We start from the raw sequence: 13145 nt of genomic DNA on the forward strand, positions 1-13145 counted from the left end.
CACTTTGCATTGCTTATTGAAATCTTGGGATCATCTATGTTATAAATTCAAATGTCAGAATGTAAAGTTTCTTTTGGTGTGCTTCTAAAGTAATCGCTAAGAAAGCATATACTGGTTTTGGAACAGTGTGCCCTGGAGAAACAGATCTGCAATCCTTGGTGTTGTTCAGGGGAGTGATTGAGTGAATTTGAACTGGGAGCCCAGGAAATGCATTAATAATGACATACAGTCAAACTCCAGGAACCAGTTGAATTTTACATAAGATGATTATGAGCCACTACAAAGAATCAGGGCAATGGCCATCCAGTCTTCTGTATTTATCTTTGTTATTGGCCATTTCTTCATAGAAAAGAAAAACAAATAGGGGTTTTGTGCCTGGTTTTCAAGGGTCAGTGCAGAGAGTACCACAGAAAAAGAAAATAAAAAAGAACAGAATAAACCATCAACAGCTTGCAGGCATACACTCAAGCTTTCTCCACAGTCAGGAGGACTTCTGATCCCAGTTAATTTGTTGGCCACTGCAGGAAGATAGAACATGTTTTGATATTTGAAGAAACACACAACTTCTATTAAAACCATGGCAATGATCAGAGAAAGCAAAAATATGTAAGACTGTCTTTTTTATTGACAGAATGATCATTAGATCATCTTACAGACTTTTTTGAATTCCCATCGTCAATGATAAATCTGTCCATGTATAAATAAGACAGAGCTATTTCAGCATAGACTTTATTCAAAACCTCCTGGTGAGTATTTTGTGTAGGTTTGTCCCTTTATTTATACATAGAGGATCAGCTTTTGCAGACCCTGACCACAAAATTTTGGTGCTCCACATCCAGCTGCTGCAGTCTGTAGTTCAGGATCTCAGGGACATCTTGTTTTGTTGTTGTTGTTTTCCTGATTTGATTTGATTTTGAGATTCTAGCTAAACATAACTGAGAATGGTTACATTTTCTAGTTTAATTATATGTAGAACTAAAACTATTACGTGACCGAGTCTTTACAAGTGCAAAGAAAATCTGTTTGTTGCCAAAATGTGACTTCTCATGCTTCATTAGCTTGCTTCTCACAGTGTCAGTCAAATCCAAAGTCCTCTGCCTCTGTAATCATTATACAGTACTTCTGAGATCAGCCTGCTAGCTAAGTCCTACTTAATATTAGCCTCCTGGGAAGAATATTCTCCATCCAAAGCAGAAGAACATGCATTCTTCTCTCAAAAATCATCTGTTTCTGCTAGGTCTTTTCGACGTCCTCTTCTACCCTCTTCACCACTGCCTACCAATTTGGAATGACAAGCCTAAAGGAATCACAGAATCACAGAAGGATAGGGATTAGAAGGGACCTCAAAAGATCATCTAGTCCAATCCCCTTGCCAGAGCAGGAACACTTAGGTGAGGTTACACAGGAAGGAGTCCAGGCGGGTTTTGAATGTCTCCAGAGAAGAAGACTCCACAACCTCCCTGGGCAGCCTGTTCCAGTGTTCCGTCACCCTCACTGAGAAGAAGTTTCTTCTCAAATTTAAGTGGAACCTCTTGTGTTCCAGCTTGAACCCATTACCCCTTGTCCTATCATTGGTTGTCACTGAGAAGAGCCTGGCTCCATCCTCGTGACACCCACCCTTTATATATTTATAAACATTGATGAGGTCACCCCTCAGTCTCCTCTTCTCCAAGCTAAGGAGACCCAGCTCCCTCAGCCTTTCCTCATAAGGGAGATGCTCCACTCCCTTAATCATCTTTGTTGCCCTACAGTGGACTCTCTCCAGCAGTTCCCTGTCCTTCTTGAACTGAGGGGCCCAGAACTGGACATAATATTCCAGATGAGGTCTCACCAGGGCAGAGTAGAAGGGAAGGAGAACCTCTCTCGACTTACTAACCACCCCACTTCTAATACACCCCAGGATGCCATTGGCCTTGGCCACAATGGCCCAGTGCTGGCTCATGGTCATCCTGCTGTCCACCAGGACCCCCAGGTCCCTTTCCCCTACACTGCTCTCTAATAGGTCATTCCCCAACCTATACTGGAACCTGGGGTTGTTCCTGCCCAGATGTAAGACTCTACATTTCCCCTTGTTATATTTCATCAATTTTTTCCCTGCCCAACTCTCCAGCCTGTCCAAATCTCGCTGGATGGCAGCACAGCCTTCTGGCGTGTCAGCCACTCCTCCCAGCTTGGTGTCATCAGCAAACTTGCTGATAGTACACTCGATTCCCTCATTCAAGTCGTTGATGAATATATTGAATAGTACTGGTCCCAGTACCGACCCTTGAGGGACTCCACTAGATACAGGCCTCCAACTAGACTAGAAGCTCTTTTTGTTGTCCTTGATCCCTCTCGCCAGGTTTAACTCTAAGGAGGCCTTAGCTTTCCTAGTTGCCTCCCTACATTCTTTAATAACAGCCTTATATTCTTCCCAAGTGGCCAGCCCCTCCTTCCATGATTTGTAAACTCTCCTCTTCCACTTGAGTATACCCAGCAGTTCCCTGTTTAACCACACAGGTCTCCTGGCTCCCCTCCTTGACTTCCTACATGTTGGGATGCTCTGATCTTGAGCTTGGTGGAAGCAGTCCCTGAATGCTAACCAACTATCTTGGGCCCCTTTACCTTCAAGCAGCCTTGCCCATGGGATTTCCCCCAGCAATTGTTTGAAAAGGCCAAAGTTGGCCCTGCTGAAGCCCAGGGTTGCAATTCTGCTCGGTATTCTGCTCCCACCACACGAGATCTTGAACTCCACCATTTCATGGTCGCTGCAACCAAGGCAGCCCTCAAACTTTACTGCTTCAACCAGACCCTCCTTGTTAGTGAGGATGAGATCCAGCAGTGCATCTCTCCTAGTCGGCTCCTCCACCATTTGCATCAGAAAGTTATCATCAATGCACTGGAGGAACCTCCTAGACTGAGGCTGGCTGGCTGAGTAGTCCTTCCAGCAAACATCAGGGTAGTTAAAACCCCCCATAACAACCAGAGCCTGTGACTGTGAGGCCACGCTCAGCTGCCCGTAGAAGGCCTCATCAACACCCTCACTCTGATCTGGTGGCCTGTAATAGACTCCCACAACAGTGTCACCCCTGCCAGCCTGCCCCTTAATTCTCACCCACAGACTCTCAACTTGCTCCTCAACTGCACCTGGACAGTACTCTATACGTTGTACTTGCTCTCTCACGCAAAGAGCAACTCCACCACCACGCTTGGCTGGCCTGTCTTTCCTGAGAAGGACATAGCCATCCATGACCACATTCCAGTCATGTGAGCTGTCCCACCATGTCTCTGTTAATGCCACCAGATCATAATCTCCTGACCGAACGCAGGTTTCTAACTCCTCCTGCTTGTTCCCCATGCTGCGCGCATTGGTGCACAGGCACTTCAGGGAGCGAGCCGAGTACACCGATTTCACCCTAGGGGCCTGGGAGGCCTCCTGGTCTTTATTGATTCCAGCATGGTGCCCCACTGATGCAAGCCCAGCTACAACCCCATCCCCCTTCGAATCTAGTTTAAAGCCCTCCAAATGAGCCCTGCTAATTCCTATCCCAGCATCCTTTTACTCCTGTGGGATAAACCTTTCCCACATATCACTGACCGGACTGGTGTCTTATAAAACCAGCCGTTATCAAAGAACCCAAAGCCCTGCCTGTAGCACCAGTCCCGAAGCCAATCATTTACGGACTTAATTTTTCTATTCCATCCTACATCATTACCCAAAAATGGAAAGAGGGAAGAGAAGATAACTTGAGCTCCAGACTCTTTCACCATTCGTCCCAAGGCCTTGAAGTCTCTCTTCATTCCCCTCAGACTACGGGATGCCGCTTCCTCCCCATCTGTCTGGAAGATCAGTAGGGGGTAATAGTCCGTTGGGCGCACCAGGTTGGGGAGCGCCCTGGCAATGTCCCTGATCTGGGCTCCAGGTTGGCTACAAACTTCCCGATGATGAGGGTCAGCTCTGCATATCGGGCCCTCTGTCCCTCTCGGAACGGAATTGCCTACTACAATTACCCTTCTTTCTTTTTTATCAGAGGCAGTCTTGAGGCGTGGAGTCGATCGCCTCTTCCCATGTGACCTTGTAGGCGGCCCTTGCACCACATCCCCACCTACATCTTCTTCAATATCCAGGGCCTCAAACTTATTACGGAGGGGCACCTGGGGAAGCAAAGCAGGTAGGGAGCGGGGTTGTCCATAGGAATCTAGAGTGTAGGAATTAAATTCAAGGTCCCTTTGAATTCAGTCTTATTTCAGGCCCAGCAGAAAAATCGATCATTCTGTTTTTCAAAAAATTCTCTACCTTCTTACAGTTAATCCTTTTTTTTCTCTAGGATTTTTTTCTTCCTGTTGAAGTATAGACTGTCAAGGGAGTCTGAGTACATTCTTTGGTTAGCATATGCTGAAGTTTACACTCTTGTTTTTGCTGTCTGAATAAACATAAAAGTAGTATCCCAAAGTCTATTAAAATTCTTGAATCCATTTCATTTTATTAGCATCAACATTCGGGCCCTCCTTTTTATTGCTTACAGCAAAAACACTAATTGACCTAAAGACAGTTAAAATGTATAGCAGTTCTTTTTTCATAAGCAAAAACATACTGTAGCACCACAGTGGGCAACTCTCGCCTTCCTGCTTCAGGTAAAAGACTTATCAACTTTAGCAGTGCTTTGTCTGAATAAAGGTTAAGCAAAGTTTGCTGTAAGCACTGCCAAGTAGATTATATGCCATTTTTGTCTTCAACTACATAGTATCGTTTGACTACAGATTTATCCTCCATGCCTTTAAAAAAAAAAAAGTTCTAAGAAGCAAGAAATAAATCTCAACCTTAAAATAAAGGACTATCATCAAATAACTTCTCAGGAACATCCTGGACTGAAAAATTTCAAATTACATTAAAAACTTCAAATATAATTCTGTCTTTCTTTATATAGCAAAGGAGTCACCATAGTGACATTGTAGCAGGGAGCTCCTATTTATCCTCTGAATGCAGAGGTATATGTCTGGATACACCTGCTTGAGAACCCTGCACAAGAAGGCCACAAACAATTGAATAAATTTGAGATGCCTCATGCAGTACATGCTAGTGCTTTTTGTTGTAAAAATGAAGGAAATATGAGTCATTGCAATCCTAGAACGTAATGCCAGACAAATGAGAACCAGACCACAAACAATGAAGCCAAGTACATCATTATAGGTTGAGTAATGTGAATGACTTACATAAACTATGGCTGAAACTCAGGATTTAGCAAAAGACCATCACCCTTAATTGCATGAAGGACAATTAAAAGCTCGTTAGTCTCCAAGTTGTCCATTAGGAATTAGAATCTTATCAATCTAAGTCAAAAATATTTAAGGAGGGCAATTTTTCATCTTGATTTAACTATTTTCCTTTATCTTACCTTTCTTCCTATGTTACGAATTGCCTTTCATTTATCCAGTCTTTTCCGCAAAATGGGGAAATAACTGCACTTTGTCTTCACCTAGTCTCCACTTCTAGCAAGATATTTCAGCCCAGAATCTTTAATGAAATCCTCTGTCTCTCTGAAGACCTTTCTTGTCTTACTAACAACACTGTCGTGAGCTCAGTGCTAGGTTCCACCTTTTGTGATCCATTGCTTCCACATAACAATAAGGCAGGTAATCCTAACACTGTCTTGAAACAAAATGTGCTATTGGTAGCTGTAAGGTCCACAGGAATTGTGATGTCTTTGTTTCTGCTCTTCATTTTAGAAAAGATAAAAAACACTTACCAAAACATCACCATTAGGCGTTTGCTGTCTGCACTGGATTAAGTTGTTCACTAAGAAGCACCATTTATAAGATGCACGCCCACATGATGAAATAAACCGCAGATTATCAAAGGCTTTAAGAGTTTTGGAAGACTCTGGATGAGACTGTGAAGAGAGGAGGCATCAAACTGAGAACAAAACTTAAGTCCTGCAAGACAATGTTGTAACATCTCCAGTGTGTTGTCACACAGTCACATTAAGAAACTCTCACTTCTCCTTAAGTTGCCTCAAAGATCATGGAAATTCTCTGGTGGCAGGAGGTAGCAGACACTGAAGTCCTATTAAGAACAAATGCATCAGGGATTTCTCTAGTGTACATTTGAAGTGGTTGGCCATGTGATCTAAATGTGTGGAGGCAGACTATTCCATAAGACATTTAAGTGTGGCAAACACTCTCATGAGAGTCAGCTTAAGAGTTATAAAGATTTTCTGGAGATAATCCTAAAAATGTGAAAAGTCTACTGATTTATGAGCTCATGATGCTCTAACAAAAACAACAAAAAATGGCAGGAGGTGATTTATAGAGGTTTAAGTACATTTGAAATAACTAGTGTCCAGTTAGCTCAAGAAGAGAGCCTTTTTTTTTTTTTTAAGAAAGAGCTACACCAAATTAAGTCTGACAGTTGTGTGGTGAAAACATCCTTGGATTTCATAATCATAGGAGAAGTCATCATCAGAATTAATGTAGACAGGAATTTGTTTGCTGCCATCATGGATAATAAGCAGAACAGAACAAACAGTCTCTAAGCTAGTTCAACTTTTTACAGCTCAAGTTTTCCAGTTGCCATTTTAAATACTCAAATAATCTCACTTCTGAATTGCCTTCCTAATGGAGATTATAATAACAGGGACCACAGCATTTGACTGTGAGACAAGAGAGAAGGATTCATTGGCATCCACTGAAGAGATATTTAGTGGAAGTGACATGTTTTTACAGACTCATTGCAGCAGCTATTTTTCTCTACTGCCCTTGACACCTGCTTTATTGTAGTTTAACTGTAATACTTGATTTCAGGTATGAGAAGAGAGTTCAGAACCTGGCTTATTCTGTGACATAAAGCAGAAGCTCTTACCTAGCTCAGGGAAACTGGAGTCCAAGAAGAAAAAGCTGGAATAAAAAGCTGGAGGCTTAAAACCATTAAATCATCAGATGGTTGTAAATACCAACTTTGCTAAAGAATACTAGAATGAACAACCTGTGCTACTCATTTAGTAGCCCTCATCAAAGCATGTCTTGATAAGTCCTGCTAGATGAAATAACCCACTGCAGTGAATTCTGACAAACTAGGCATTTGGTCTGCTTCTGCAGCTGGTTCATAATAACATCTGGTACAGCATGTTCTCTCTGGGCTGCCACAAAGAGAAGATTTGATACTATTGATTCATCTTGCTGGGTTCCAGATGTAACAAAACCTGAAATATTAGAAAACAGAAAACTAAACATATCAATTTTTTAAAGTGGAGGTAGCAAAGCATTTTATTTTCTACAATGCGTGCTCCTTGAACTACTTGAGGAGCGAGATGTTGTTTTAAATCTGACAAAAAACCTGACAAAAAGATGGATTTCATTGTGTGACTTCTGATTTCACTCATTTTCCAAAATTACAGATGTATAACATTTTATGTTTTAATTGACAGTCACTGTTCCAGAGATGCATAAAATTCAATTGTAAATGCAACACTGGAAACTAATAACTATGGCAAATTTGTTATCCAATGTTGCAAATTTGCCTGGCTATTCAACAACATGCACTTCTGATCCCTTCAAGTGTTCCTTGACAGTGGAGTGCTGCAAAGAGCTAATGAGAATCAAAACAACTACCAAGATACCTCAGTATCCTTAATAGACACCAACAGTTTCTGAATTGGAAAAAATGAAGAAATGAGGCTCAGCTGTACTATCTTAGAATGGACAATCGTAGATATAAAGATTTTTTCCCAGTGTTTTGGTTTGATTTGGTTGGTTTTAAAAAAATTTGTATAATGGTTTACATTATATCTTGTCCTGATCATTGTGCATGTGTCTTTTTATCATATTAGGCCTTTACAGTCAAATTCCTAGACACGTAGGTAGGTTCTACATGAGGCATGGGCACAGAATCTTACTGTCAAATTAGCCATAGCACAGAGCCAAAATGCATGCTGGTCTTGGGTTTTTATGAGAGTTGTGGAAAGGCAGAGCATTTGGTATAAAACCTATAGGTAAAAAGTGAATTAAACAATATTTTTGTAATACACGTGAAGTACTAGGTGGTTTTATAATGCAAACACACAATGTGACTCATGGCTGCAGGATCTTTGATCTAGAACTAGGAGCCTTCAAATTGAATTTCATTTTATCATTCAACAGCAATCATCACTGTGCCTTCAATACCCATTATCATGTAAAGATAACATATTTATAGATTTACAAGATTTACAATTTTATAAGTACATCTCATCTAACCTAAATGATTCACAGAGATTTCCAATATTTATTCCCGGCTTTGTAAGTACAATGTAGACGTCAACATATGGTCAGAACCACATAGACATTGTCAAGCGACAGTGGAAAGCATTCAGGACTAGGTTTTTTAACACTTGCCGTCACTTATTGTTCAAAATATTTGACACTCAACAAATTCCACTAAGTGTTCTAAAATGGGAACTAAATTCATTCCAAAGTCACTTACTGACTCTCAAGGAGGAAATGAGGGACTAGGACTATGCTTTAACACCAAGCCAAAATACCTCATAATTCAGTGATCAGGGAACCTCTTCTAACAAACTCATATAATCAACTTCAAATTTGCTCATACAAAGCAGGGACATAACTCAAAGTATTGCATATTTTAGAAATAGCTTTAATGCCTGGAGGACTAAGTATACATCTTGCCTCAGCAATTTTTTGAATCAAAACATTTGTTTTAGAATTCTGCAAGGTGGATTGCTCTGTTCCCATTAAGCAAGATATTAAATTCAATGAATTTTTTGAGTCTAATTGGGTTGTGATCCTTTTCATTCTCATTCCTCCATTTTGGTTGTGCATTTTTTTCCAGTATTCAGCATCGAAAATTTACTGGAAACTGAGGGAAAATATCTGTTTAGTTTTGGAGCCGTTACACAGATGATATATTTTATGGTTTTAATTTATTTTGTTTTTCTATCTTTTGTCATAGAAGCTCTACCCTTCTGTTTTTATTTACTGTTCATTTATGTGCCTGGAGAACTTCCTATGGTTTATGCTATAAAGTATCTTGTTATTTCTTGCTTTATCCTTACAATTTCTGAATGTTAAGCATATTTTAGTCAATCTTTTCCCCCCAGTCTTCCCCATGAGCAGGTATCCTTTTACAGCTCTCTGTTCACTGGATTACATCTGAATACCACTTCCTTTAAGTTTATTGTTCTAACTATTGGTAATGTAAACCATGAATAATGCTGCATTTTTGTTTTAAAAACATGTCAGGTTTCCTATATAGTTCCTTATCTCTTTAGTCCACTTGACTTCATTAACTAGCTCCTGGAGTTTCTTAGTTCACCCCTCTGAAATTGAGAGCCTGCACTGCAAAGCTGCTTTTGTTTGTCCTTCCATTTAAAGTAAAGCAACTCATGATAACTTTTTTTTTTTTTCATGGCCAGCTCTTTTATGATGGATTTTACTATTTGCCTAAAAGACCCTCACCTCTCATGGGTTCAGTCGTCAGGTGAGAACTACCCCACTCAGAGCTAACTAGCTGTATGTTTCTCATAGACTGTATATCCAGTGTTATAGTCTCCCATAACAACATAAATTTGCAGCAGTATTTGTCTCAAATAAAATTACTAAGATTTTTTTTTGATTCAAACCTAGTCTAAAGGATTTACAGAGATTTCCAGCATTAATCCCAATAAACTTGTACCATAATTCTTCACCAGTGACTGATTTTTTGACTAACTTAGATTTTCTTCCATTTATATTAGATCTTATTCATGGTATCTGTCATCACGAGTGTTCAGTTTGGCACTTTCATTCTTATGCTCGTCCGTTCCTCTAAATCCTACACCTATGCTTCAGGTACAGTAGCTGTTTGTTACTTTTGCCATCTCTGGTTTCATGTCCAACACTGGCAGCTCTTCATTCATTTTTCTCCCAGGTTCCTTACAATAAAGGTTTCAGTTGTGTTCTATGAATCATGCCTAAAATTTCCTGAGAGCAAGTATCCCACACACATTTAGTGTATACAGACTTGGCTTCTAGTTTCAACAAAAATAGGTCTTTGTCCCTTTCTCCAAATACCAGCAGAACATAGCTTATATTTTTTTGATCAACAAGCATAGCACAAAATCAAATAATTTTCTAAGAGTATAGTCAGGCCTGGGACAATGATTGCCGTAGGAATAAAATTCAAGTGTTAGTCAACATTTTTACTAGACAGGATTATTCCTTTTAATGCTAATTAAAATTAAAGCTGGATTGAGAAACAGTCAAATTTTTGTCCCAAGTCACAAAAAACCCTCCAAAATTCTTCTTATCTCTGAAACAGATTTTTTTTTTTTTTTTTTTACAAATTTAAATATAAGAACTGGTCTGTATTTGATGTCTTAGTGCCCTGCAGCAGAATCAGGAAACCTGGAAACGTCAGCTCCGTGGCAGCAGGAAGGACAGGAAGCTCTGCCATGTAAAGGGGCTGAACATGGGACCTTGAGTGCCCTGCCTTGCTCAAGGCTCTCCAGACTCACATTACTGGAAGACCTTATTTCCCAGCACTTTCCACAACCAACCCAAAACGATTTGTAAAGTCAGAATTTACTGTTTTCATCTTGAGAACTGTGATTTTTTAAAATGGCAATATGACTTTCTGCTTGAAAAAAACATTGTGAAAGAAAGCTCCAAACCAGGCCTAATAAAAATGCCTTTCAGAAACCTCCCTCTTCTAATGGAAGTCTTGAGCCTACATTATGTTCAGAAGCAGTTCAAACCCATAACTTCTGACCACGTCTTGGGAAACAAGGACTGTTTAACTTGCATCAGTTGAAGGTTTTATTTCTGATAAGGGCTGAAACCAACAGTAAGACAAGGGGTAATGGGTTCAAGCTGGAACACAAGAGGTTCCACTTAAACTTGAGAAGAAACTTCTTCTCAGTGAGGGTGCCAGAGCCTGGAACAGGCTGCCCAGGGGAGTTGTGGAGTCTCCTTCTCTGGAGACATTCAAAACCCATCTGGACGCCTTCCTGTGTAACCTCATCTGGGTGTTCCTGCTCCGGCAGGGGGATTGGACTAGATGATCTTCTGAGGTCCCTTCCAATTCCTAAGCTTCTGTGATTCTGTGATTCTGTGAAAGCATTTCTCCTTCCTGGAACATCTCTCTCTGACCCATTAACTTCCAGAGGCAACTGTCTGCAGCTGGTGAAAATTTGGGTTGCTCAGCTCATCTACCTTAAATATCACAGTACAATTAGACTTTGCTTTTTCTAAGAATTTCCAAGGAGCTATATCTGAAATAGACTTCTAGATCCATACGAAAAGGAATCAATCTTAATGTTCAGCAGAGTTCTCAATACAGGAAAGAGCTAATCATAATTTTGTTGCTGGAATAACATATGTGAAAGTCTTGCTCCAAACGGTGGAACAGTGCTCAAAAACAATAATGCTACAACTTGAATCAGCATTATCTAGCTGTGCAAGAAATTATTAGATAGCTAACAAAGTGATTGTGAAATCCTGACTGCTGGCAATATCTATCTAAAAGATTTAAAGGCCACAAAAATGGTTTACTAGCTGTAGTTTAATAATTAAAATAATATAAAGAATTAAAATATTCATTGTAAAAAATACAATTACAATTGTTAAAAATGTTACCATGATAGTTACCTAGATAGTAAGTTACCAGTCACTCCTTAGTTGTCAAACAATAGTGTGGTGAAAAACAATTCACAGGATATTTTCAATATTTTAAAAAAAATTTAGACAGATTTTTGGTTCAAAAAGGTGGAAAACTACTTCTGATCTTAACTACAATGAGTATAAATAATTAATACTATAATGTATGTTTATTTTTAACAGATGTTATTTTAATACATCAAATAATGCATATTTTAACATACCCATTTTTAGTGACACTGAATAATTGTAGCAAAGCATAAAAAATTAGGTTCTACCTCATACAAACTTTTCCAAGGATTATAAGTAGGAATTCCTAGTGGTGTTGGAAGGGCATCCTGTAAATACCTAGCTGTGAAATAGCACACATTTGTTCACCTTCTAAATAAATAATTACCAAGCAAACAATTTTATATTATATATAATTTTCATTATAATTTTAGAATTTATTATATACTTTTGTAAAATGCATATTACATATTTTGTAACATAAATCAGTAACATATTTACAATCATATTTAAAAAATTATATTTAAAAAGCATTATGGAACTATGACACTAAAATATATTAATTTCCCATAATTCTGTTAATATGCAGTTCTGTAGACACATACAGAGAGACACAAAATATATCAGACAACAGACCAGGTGCAAAAGATTTGTCTATTTTCAATTCCTCAAAGCCTTTTAATGGATAACCTAATATCGGCAGAGTGTTCCACTTCTAGCGTTCAGCAAATAAGAGCAGCCTTCTTACGAAAAACACCATACTGCCACTTGTGTCTACCTGTGTCTGTCTTTGAGACCGGGCAGATAATAATAGTTTCAGCAACTTCACTGACCACACCAGACAAGTGGATTGTGGATTTGGCAAGACAGGTTAGAAAAGATGGGCTGCAATTACTCACCTGATGCTTGCTGACGGAAATAATAAGTAGAAAGACTCCTCTTCAGCAGAGTGACCACTGAGGTTGATGACTGGCAATGGTCTGTAGGTCAGGAAGAAAGCTAGGAGATGGCACTAGTGTTCTTCTCCCCACTTCCTGAGGGGAATGGGATGCTCTGAAGTCTTCTCTGAGGAGCAACTTATGCTGCAAGTACAGCTCATGCACCATGGGCTGTGTTCAGCCCCTGAGGAGCTGTAGCTCGTAAATTACACAGAAGAGCCTTTCCAGAAACAAATGTGTGTTCCCGCAACCACATTTAAAATTAGGCTGTTAAAATCTTCTCTGAAAAAGCTAAGCGATACCCTTCCTATTTCTTGTTGGTCCTGCTTCTGCTCTTTAGGGACTTCTGATATAACTTCATACTGCTCATCTACCAAGGCCAGCCAACACAGCAATACTTCTCTTTGTCATTTAAGCCAAATATAATGTGAGAATATTAACTGAAAACTCCAGCTTTATTAAGGGGTTGGACAAATGAGTGATTATTTTGCTGACAGCCACTCTAGGTCACCAGCCAGGAATGATGAACCCTGTGGTGAATCTGATATTGGTTGGGACAGTTTTATTTGCCTTCACAGTCATAACAGCTTA

At 39.6% G+C, this 13145-nt stretch overlaps 1 protein-coding gene across 1 annotated transcript in view; it reads right to left on the reverse strand.

Moving 5' to 3' along the window:
- FGF10 (fibroblast growth factor 10) overlaps positions 1 to 12670 on the reverse strand; it is a 119082-nt gene extending 106412 nt beyond the window's left edge. The window contains exon 1 of the mRNA XM_065656394.1: positions 12516 to 12670. The gene's annotated coding sequence lies outside the window, so the exon portion shown is untranslated. The remainder of the gene's footprint in view (positions 1 to 12515) is intronic.
- Between the last annotated feature and the right edge of the window lie 475 nt (positions 12671 to 13145).

Source organism: Caloenas nicobarica, chromosome Z (assembly GCF_036013445.1).
Source record: "Caloenas nicobarica isolate bCalNic1 chromosome Z, bCalNic1.hap1, whole genome shotgun sequence".
In the NCBI taxonomy this organism is placed as follows: domain Eukaryota; kingdom Metazoa; phylum Chordata; class Aves; order Columbiformes; family Columbidae; genus Caloenas; species Caloenas nicobarica.